Here is a 9,021-nt window from a genome sequence, read left to right as displayed (position 1 = left end):
GAACCAGTCTGTTGTTCCATGTCCAGTTCTAACTGTTGCTTCCTGACCTGCATACAAATTTCTCAAGAGGCAGATCAGGTGGTCTGGTATTCCCATCTCTTAAAGAATTTTCCACAGTTTACTGTGATCCACACAGTCAAAGGCTTTGGCATAGTCAATAAAGCAGAAATAGATGCTTTTCTGGAACTCTCTTGCTTTTTCCATGATCCAGTGGATGTTGGCAATCTGATCTCTGGTTCCTCTGCCTTTTCTAAAACCAGTTTGATCATCAGGAAGTTCACAGTTCACATATTGCTGAAGCCTGGCTTGGAGAATTTTAAGTATTACTTTACTAGCATGATTCAATATTTCTAGCAGTATAAAATGATGATCATAATAAGTCCATTTACCATCTGTCACCATACAAAGATATTACATTATTATTGACTGTATTCCCCATACTGTAAATTTCATTTCTGTGACTTTTTTACTTTTTAACGAGAATTTTGTGCTTCATAATTTCGCTCACCAATTTCACTCTTTCCCTGACCCTTTTCCCTCTAGCAACTACTTGTTCATACTCTCTGTATCTATGACTCTGTTTCTATTTTGTTATGTTTGCTAATTTGTTTTGGTTTTATTTTCTTCTGTGAAAATCTTTGGTTATTCTACTTGAGAAATGTAAAATAAAATATGCAGTTCTTCATTCTGTGTTACCAGTCTTGATTTAAGAGTTCTCCCCAACCCTTTGTCTGTACAACTAGTTTTTGAAATTCTTTTCTAAATGTTGTTGCTTTTTCTTTATATATTTAAATATTTTTCCCATCCCAAATTTATTGTTATGAAATGAGATAAGGGCTAATTTGTTTTTTGGGGGGATAGAAAATGGTTTCAATGCCATATAATAAATGAATCACTTTTTCCAATTGAATAGAAATTTTACTTTTTCACATATCAAGTTCCCATATATCGTAAGTGGTGGTGGTGGTTTAGTCGCTAAGTCATTTCTGACTCTTTACAATGCCATGGACTGTAGCCCTTCAGGCTCCTCTGTCCGTGGAGTTTCCCAGGCAAGAATACTGGAGTGGGTTGCCATTTCCTTCTCCATATATAATAAGTAATAATGGTTAAAAAGCTATTCAACTGATCTGTACTTGTTGCTATATTCTTGGATCATGGTCTTCCTTTCATAATTTTTGAAATTCTTGGATATATATTCCTCCTTATTAACTAATAAAATAGTTTTATCAAGTTATAAATAAAAAAGATTCTGAACAAAATGATGGTTTTAGTTGCTAAGTAGTGTCCAACTCTTGTGACCCCATGAACTGTAGCCCATAGGATTTTCCAAACAAGAATACTGGAGCGAGTTGCCACTTCTTTCTCCAGGGGATCTTCCTGATCCAGGGATTGAACCTGGATCTCCTGCTCTGCAGACAGATTCTTTACCAATTGAGCTACCAGGGAAGGCCCTGAATAAAATGCACATATGTATTTTGAGACTATTGACACAATTAAGATATTAGGTCTTCCTATTCAGAACACAATATTTTCATCATATTTTGGATCTTATTTTATGCTGTGTGATGTTTTATTGTTTCTTCTTATATGTTTTATTTATTTTTTCTTTAATATTTTCATAAGTACAGTATTTTACCACAATTTATAATAGCTACTTTTTCATTCTATATTTAATCAGTTTTGTTTATAACCATATTTCAAATATAGAGAAAAACATGAATTTTTTTGATATATAAGATATATAAGGTATCTTATATCTGAACTTTATTGTCTTCAGTTCAGTACAGTTCAGTTGCTCAGTTGTGTCTGACTCTTTGTGACCATGGACTACAGCCCGCCAGGCTTCCCTGTCCATCACCAATTCTGACTTTACTCAAACTCATTACCACTGAGTCAGTGATGCCATCCAACCATCTCATCCTCTGTCGTCCCCTTCTCCTCCCACTTTCAATCTTTCCCATCATCAGGATCTTTTCCAATGAGTCAGTTCTTCACATCAGGTGGCCAAAGTATTGGAGTTTCACCTTCAGCATCAGTCCTTCCAATGAATATTCAGGACTCATTTCCTTTAGGATGGACTGGTTAGATCTCTTTTGCAGGCCAAGGGACTCTCAAGAGTCTTCTCCAACACCACAGTTCAAAAGCATCAATTCTTCAGCACTCAGCCTTCTTCACAGTCCAACTCTGACATCCATACATGACCACTGGAAAAACCATAGCCTTGACTAGATGGACCTTTGTTGGCAAAGTAATGTCTTTGCTTTTTAATATGCTGTCTAGGTTGGTCATAACTTTTCTTCCAAGGAGCACACGTCTTTTAATTTCATGGCTGCAGTCACCATCTACAGTGATTTTGGAGCCCCCAAAATAAAGTCTGTCACTGTTTTCATTGCTTCCCATTTATTTGCCATGAACTGATGGGACCAGATGCCATGATCTTAGTTTTCTGAATGTTGAGTTTTAAGCCAACTTTTTCACTCTCCTCTGTCACTTTCATCAAGAGGCTCTTTAGTTCTTTGCTTCCTGCCAGAAGCGTGTTGTCATCTGCATATCTGAGGTTATTGATATTTCTCCCGGTAATCTTGATTCCAGCTTGTGCTTCCCCCAGCCCAGCGTTTCTCATGATGTGCTCTACATGTAAGTTGAATAAGCAGGGTGACAATATACAGGCTTGACATACTCCCTTCCCTATTTGGAACCAGTCCGTTGTTCCATGTCCAGTTCTAACTGTTGATTCCTGACCTGTATATCATTTCCCAAAAGGCAAGTCAGGTGGTCTGGGGTATTCCCATCTCTTTAAGAATTTTCCATGGTTTGTTGTGATCCACACAGTCAAAGACTTTGGCATCAACTTTATTCATTCATTCATATAGCAACCACTTGATTTTTGTGCAAGTTCATGTTTGAGTGTATATGCATATGTGCATGTTTATGAAAATTTCTCAAGTTCTCAATAAATTATGTTTAATTAGTTTTTAAAATATAACTCTAAGTTGAAAGTTCCTTACGTTGGTTTGAATTAGAAGGTCTGTCTGGGTGATTAAGAGAGATAAATTTGATATTCATAAGTCTGAGTTTTAAAAAACATAGGTTTCAGTACATTAGATAAAAACATTAAAGCTAAAAGCAAGATGAAGCTAAATATTCCAACAAATTTTTGTTGAGGTACTTGAAAAAATTCTCATAAAATTTCAATTATTTTACTATCAATAAGGGTATAAAAAAAGTTTTTGAATCATAGAAATTTCATGTTACAGCAATCACCTCTCATAACAGAGATATTAAAGGACTTTTGCAAGATAATATAACTAATCCAGAGTAAACCCCGATTAGAATATTGGTCTATTTGGTCTTAATAATTGAGGATATACCAATTACTATTATATAAGAAATTTTCTTTTACTCTGTTTATACAACCCAGTTTAATGAATGCTGAATATAAGGGAATGAATTCTCTTAAACTGTATGAATGTCACTCCAGGATGAATTTTTCTCTAGATACTTCAACATTAATAGTTCAAAAATGTATATGTTAGTGACAAAGAGACATTTCTATATTTGGGTAAAATGTCACACTCTAGATTTTAAAGTACATGCCTCAGACTGGTGCCAAGTCACTTCAGTAAAAAGCACTGGGTTGAATTTGAAGAAAGCTATCAGTTTATGAGTTAATAGGTAATCAGTTAAACTGATTGTTAATCGCTCAATTGTGTCTGACTCTTTGCAACCCCATGGACTGTAGCTGCCAGCCTCCTCTGTCCATAAGATTCTCCAAGAAAGAATATTGGAGTGGGTTGCAATTCCCTTCTCCAGGAGATCTTTCCGACCCAGGGATCAAACCTAGGGTCCTGCATTGCAGGCACATTCTTTAACATCTGAGCATTAATGTGTGTTATTTAGCTTATGTGTAGGTCAGTCATTCTGAAAACTATGTGAGATGAAAACGATTCAGTTAATAATGTAACTAATGCTATGGTAAGATTGAGAAAAAGACATTGAACAAATATTCATAAATCTTAGGGAAAAAAGCCAAAGCAAACTTCCAGCTATACAGTGTAATAAACAGGGATATGAGTTTAGTTTCCAGATCCTCTTTTAATTGCCTCTTCTTCTTAGTTGTAGATTTCTGGGTCAACAATATAATTCAATCAGTTGAAGTTCGTTAAATGGGGAAGTGTGTTGCTTGTAAGTAACATGAGTATATTTTCATACAGGTATGTTTGCATGGGTGTAATGCTTTTATGTCTGTAGAGAGTTTATTTTGACTAAAATAAGTCAAGCATAGTGTAATTTTTATCTACATGGTTGTTCTTGTTATGTTCATTTCTGTCCTTATTTATGTCAAATTTGGAGGAAAAAAAGAATATTCCTATCAACGTCATTTTTAGGTAATAGCCCCTGAGCACTTATAGTGAACTATTTATTTTCCTGTTAGAAAATCTGCTTTTCACTTATGACATTGGAAGCACAAAAAGAAAGAGGGAGAGTTGCATACTGAAGATACTGAGTAAAGCAAAGCACAGGATAAGGACAGGAAATAGACTTGTGAGTGAACCATGAAAGAAGGAGAAGCCCATTTTCTGCATTTTCTAAGTGTTTCTGAGTTTCAATGCCTTATGTTTTAGACTTCTTTAAATTTCTGTTATTTAATCGCAAAGACCATGGGACTGCCTCTTGCGACCCCAGGGACTGTAGCCTGCCAGGATCCTCTGTTCATGGGATTTTTCAGGCAAGAATACTGGGATGAGTTGCCATTTCCTTCTCCAGGGTATCTTCCCAACTCAGGGATCAAACTCGCATCTCCTGAATTGGCAGGCAGATTCTTTACCACTGAGTCACCTGGGAAACCCTTTAATTTCTGAGTATCAGGTAAATAGTAAAGTTGCTAATCAACTGATAAATGTCTCTGCTGCTGGAGCTCAGCAAACAGGCATCTCTTCGCTGCCCTCTTGTCTGCTCCAATGTCACCATCTTCCAAGGCAAGAGATCCTTTGAGATGGTACTCTCATCTTTCCTATGAAGTCAGTAAGAAGTGGCCTTTCATTAACTTTTATTCTTGGCCAGCTAGTGGGCAAAAGAGAGGAGAAGGGTCATTGGCCCTTATTTAATTAAGGACTTCTCTGAAAATCCCTTTTCAGCCCTAGATTTTGCAAATATGCCATTCGAACCCTGCCATTCTGTAATGGAACTCTGGATTGTTTCGTTCTGTTTATGACCAGCTTTCGCTCCGAGACAAGTAGACATTATTGAAACTGAAAGCCGAACTGAAAGATATGCAGGGCATCTGGACTAGAGCTCCCTTGTCCTCTGATACCTTTGCTTTGAATTGCTCTTATCCCACACATACATTTCCTCTCTCTGTCTCTGTCTCTCTCCTGCATCATGGTCATGATCACAGTGTTTCTTTTTCCATTACTACAGCTCTAGCTTAGACTGCACTGGTTACCAGGCTCCCTCATCTACCTCCAACCATTCTACTTTTCAACCTGATAATCAAAATATGCTACAGTGATATTAGCATGTAGGAATTACTCCATTATTCTCCTGGTTAAATTATTCTGTGACTCCACCAATGGCTATTTGAAAACCTTCCCTCATGTTGCCCTAATCTGCATTCAGGCATTTTACAATTATTTATCTCTATGTGGTTTATCCCATACTCTAAAGAATTTGCTATGAATCCATCTTTCTTTTTTTTTTTTCTTGTTATCATTTTCTGGTAACTTTTCTATGTTGCTAGTTCCAACCCATCTTAAGTATAAATTCCCTCTAAAATCCTTTTCTAATTCTACCTAGTAAAAATAATGTCTTCTGTAAATTAATTTCCCTATTGCTTTATTTATACTCTCTTTAGGAATTTATTAAATATTTATGCCAAAATCACTTGCATAATTTATACTCTGTGTGTGTGTGTGTGTGTGTAGGTGTATGCATTTGTATGTGCAACCATACTTTTAGGACTAAGGAGAATAATTATATGATTATTTCCATAGAAGCTTTCAGGCCTTAGACAAATGCAGTAGCCAACCCTGATAATAAATAAAACAATTCAAAATTATTGCTTAAAATGTTGAATGCCATAAATAAGTAGGTGAATAGAGTGATAAAGGACTAGCAACGCCAAGTATAATTTACAGTAGGGATGAAAGTTGGTATCACTGTTTAAGAATATTATTCGATCCAGAAATTCCATTCCTAGGTACAAGATCAACAGACATGGACAAAAATGTACAAAGGAACCATATTCTTAATAGCCATAGACTGGAAACCACACAGATATCATAAAAAATAGATTGATAAATAAGTTGTGTCATTTTCAAAAATCAAAATCTGATGCCGAATTGATGTAACAAAAATGATTGCTACTAACAGAGAAAGTTAAACATAAAAAGTACATACTTTGATTTGTTTATATAAAGTTTAAAAGTTTGTGAAAGTAATCTGTGGTGATAGCAGTTAGATTTGTGATTGTGAACTGGAATGACTGAGAAAGGACAAGAGGGAGGTTCTTGGGATGCAGACACTCTTCCAGGCTTTTGTCTGTGTTGTGTCACACAAGCATGTTCACTTTTTAAAAGGGCATCAAGCTGTACACTGTGCATTTTACTGTTTGTATGAAAGTGAAAGTGAAAGTCGCTCTATTGTGTCTGACTCTGTGACTCCATGGACTCTAGGCCAGAATACTGGAGTTGACCTTCCGCTTCTCCAGGGGATCTTCCCAACCCAGGGATCTAATGTATGCTAGACCTCAAAAACAAGTTCAAAATTAATAATGATTGCAATGAATCAAAATATATTGAATAAATGAAAAATCCATGGGCCTATGAGTAATACTCATTAATTAAAAGGAGAAGAGGACCAAATTGTACATATAAAAGAATGCGAGTAAGCAAACTCAGAAGTGATGATAGGATAAGAAAGCCCTCAATTATCAAACACCATGTAATAACTGATATAGGCACATAATTAGCACTCAATAACAAGCAATCATTTAAGTGTTTTTTTGTTATTTTTCAATGCAATGCTTACCTTCTGGGACCTGGATAAACAATCATGTGTGCCTGCTGGGCTGCGTGATCAGAGTCCCAGCAGACTCTCTCTCTCTATATATATAGTGTGTTTTGTTTGACTATAACTGGTGAAAGTATGTTTTTTGCAGAAGCAGCAGTGATTTGCTGTGGGTGTAATTTATTATTTTTTTTTGCTCTTTTATTCCATTCTTGACCAAAGCTTCCTCTAAGAGGTTTTTTATGGAAAATTGTCCCACTAACTTAAAGGGTGTGCTGTGCTATGCTAAGTCACTTCAGTCGTGTCTGACTCTGTGTGACCCCATAGATGGCAGCCCACCAGGCTCCCCTGTCCCTGGGATTCTCCAGGCAAGAACACTGGAGTGGGCTGCCATTTCCTTCTCCAATGCATGAAAGTGAAAAGTGAAAGTGAAGTCGCTCAGTCGTGTCTGACTCTTAGCGACCCCATGGATTGCAGCCTAACAGGCTCCTCTGTCCATGGGATTTTCCAAGCAAGAGTACTGGAGTGGGGTGCCATTGCCTTCTCCAACTTAAAGGGTGAGGTGGGAGATATACTTAAGTTGTCTTCTAAAAAAATTAAATACTGAATATGTTAATATATATACACACACACACACATAGAGTGTGTATCTTATGAAATAAACAGATATCCAAATTGGCAGATGAATTAAAAGCATATGAGTTTAGTTATTCTCTTGTAAAGAGGACAGTCTACTTAAAAGTAGTGCAACTGAAGTTTCATATGACTTTCATTTGTCTCTCAATTATTTTCTTTTTATCCTTTTGTGGTTTCCATCATATTTGACCAGTATCCCATTTTAATGTGATTTTTATGTCATCACTTTTTCTTCTCTGCCTGTTTAACTTGTCCTTATGTAGCACTTATTTTCACAGAGGCCTCTGTGACTTTGTGGCAGCAGGAAGAAATATTAAACCAAAAAATTGTCAAGCAGCAGGGTGTAATGCAATACATACGGGTCTGGGTATCAGACAGATGGGCCTGGTTCTAACAGCAGGATACCCGCTTACTCACCAAGAGAGCATGTCTATAAAAATATGAATAATGAATAGTTAGAGTAAGTGTTCTTGCTATTAAGTTGCTAAGTTGAATCCGACTTTTTGCAACCCCACAGACTGCAGCATGCCAGGCTTCCTTGACCTTTACTATCTCCCAGAGTTTGCTCAGACTCACGTCCTTTGAGTTGGTGGCGCCATCCAACCATCTCATCCTCTGTTGTCCCCTTCTCCTCCTGACCTCCATCTTTCCCAGCATCAGGTTCTTTTCCAATGAGTCAGCTCTTTGCACTACTTTTGCTCCAAAGTAGTGGAGCTTCAGCTTCAGCATCAGTCCTTCCAATGAATATTTGGGTCTGATTTCCTTTAGGATTGACTACTTTGATCTCTTGGCAGCCCATGGCACTCTCAGGAGCTTTAGGCCTATTAAATAGTGCCTGTTAAATTGTTTTTGTCTTCATCATTCCTAGAGAATAACACAAAGGAAATTGTTTGTAAGTGCACTGGTGACCTGATTCATTGGGAAGCATTTTTTTCTAATAAACAGCGATGTTAGCAAGGGAACATCTCTTGTCATCTGGAAGATACACTGTAAAGGGATAGATGAAAAGAGAAAGCTGAGAGGATACCTCTCTTATGTTCGGCTGCCACCTTTAATCATAGGTTGGATCTTAGGGCTACAGAAGATAAAACACAAACAAGCCAAAAACCTGAGTGAGGAATTTAAAAACTTGTACTGCAGAAGAAAATCTGGGGTTTAAAGCAAATCATTAACTATTTTTCAGTGCCTTTTTTATTATTTAGGTAGGCCACAATACTGGGAAAGAAAAGCAAAGATTGACAGAAAAGAAGTTGGGAGCAAGAAAGACTTTTATCAAGGGTTTTCATAGGCATTGAGGCTAAGATTTCATAAAATGTCACAATTCAGATAAAACAAAGAATATCATGTCATTCTATTGCAGTTTTTTTTTTTTAATCT

General features: G+C 36.7%; 1 protein-coding gene across 1 annotated transcript in view; it reads left to right on the top strand.

Annotated features, from left to right (window-relative positions):
- The window catches only part of TRPC4 (transient receptor potential cation channel, subfamily C, member 4), a 207,420-nt gene that overhangs the window by 87,878 nt on the left and 110,521 nt on the right, over positions 1 to 9,021 (top strand). The window lies entirely within an intron of this gene.

Source organism: Bison bison, unplaced genomic scaffold (assembly GCF_000754665.1).
Source record: "Bison bison bison isolate TAMUID 2011002044 unplaced genomic scaffold, Bison_UMD1.0 scf7180017864048, whole genome shotgun sequence".
In the NCBI taxonomy this organism is placed as follows: Eukaryota; Metazoa; Chordata; class Mammalia; order Artiodactyla; family Bovidae; genus Bison; species Bison bison.
The sequence above is the reverse complement of the archived record's forward strand: the minus strand, read 5'-3'. Positions and strand labels throughout refer to the sequence as shown.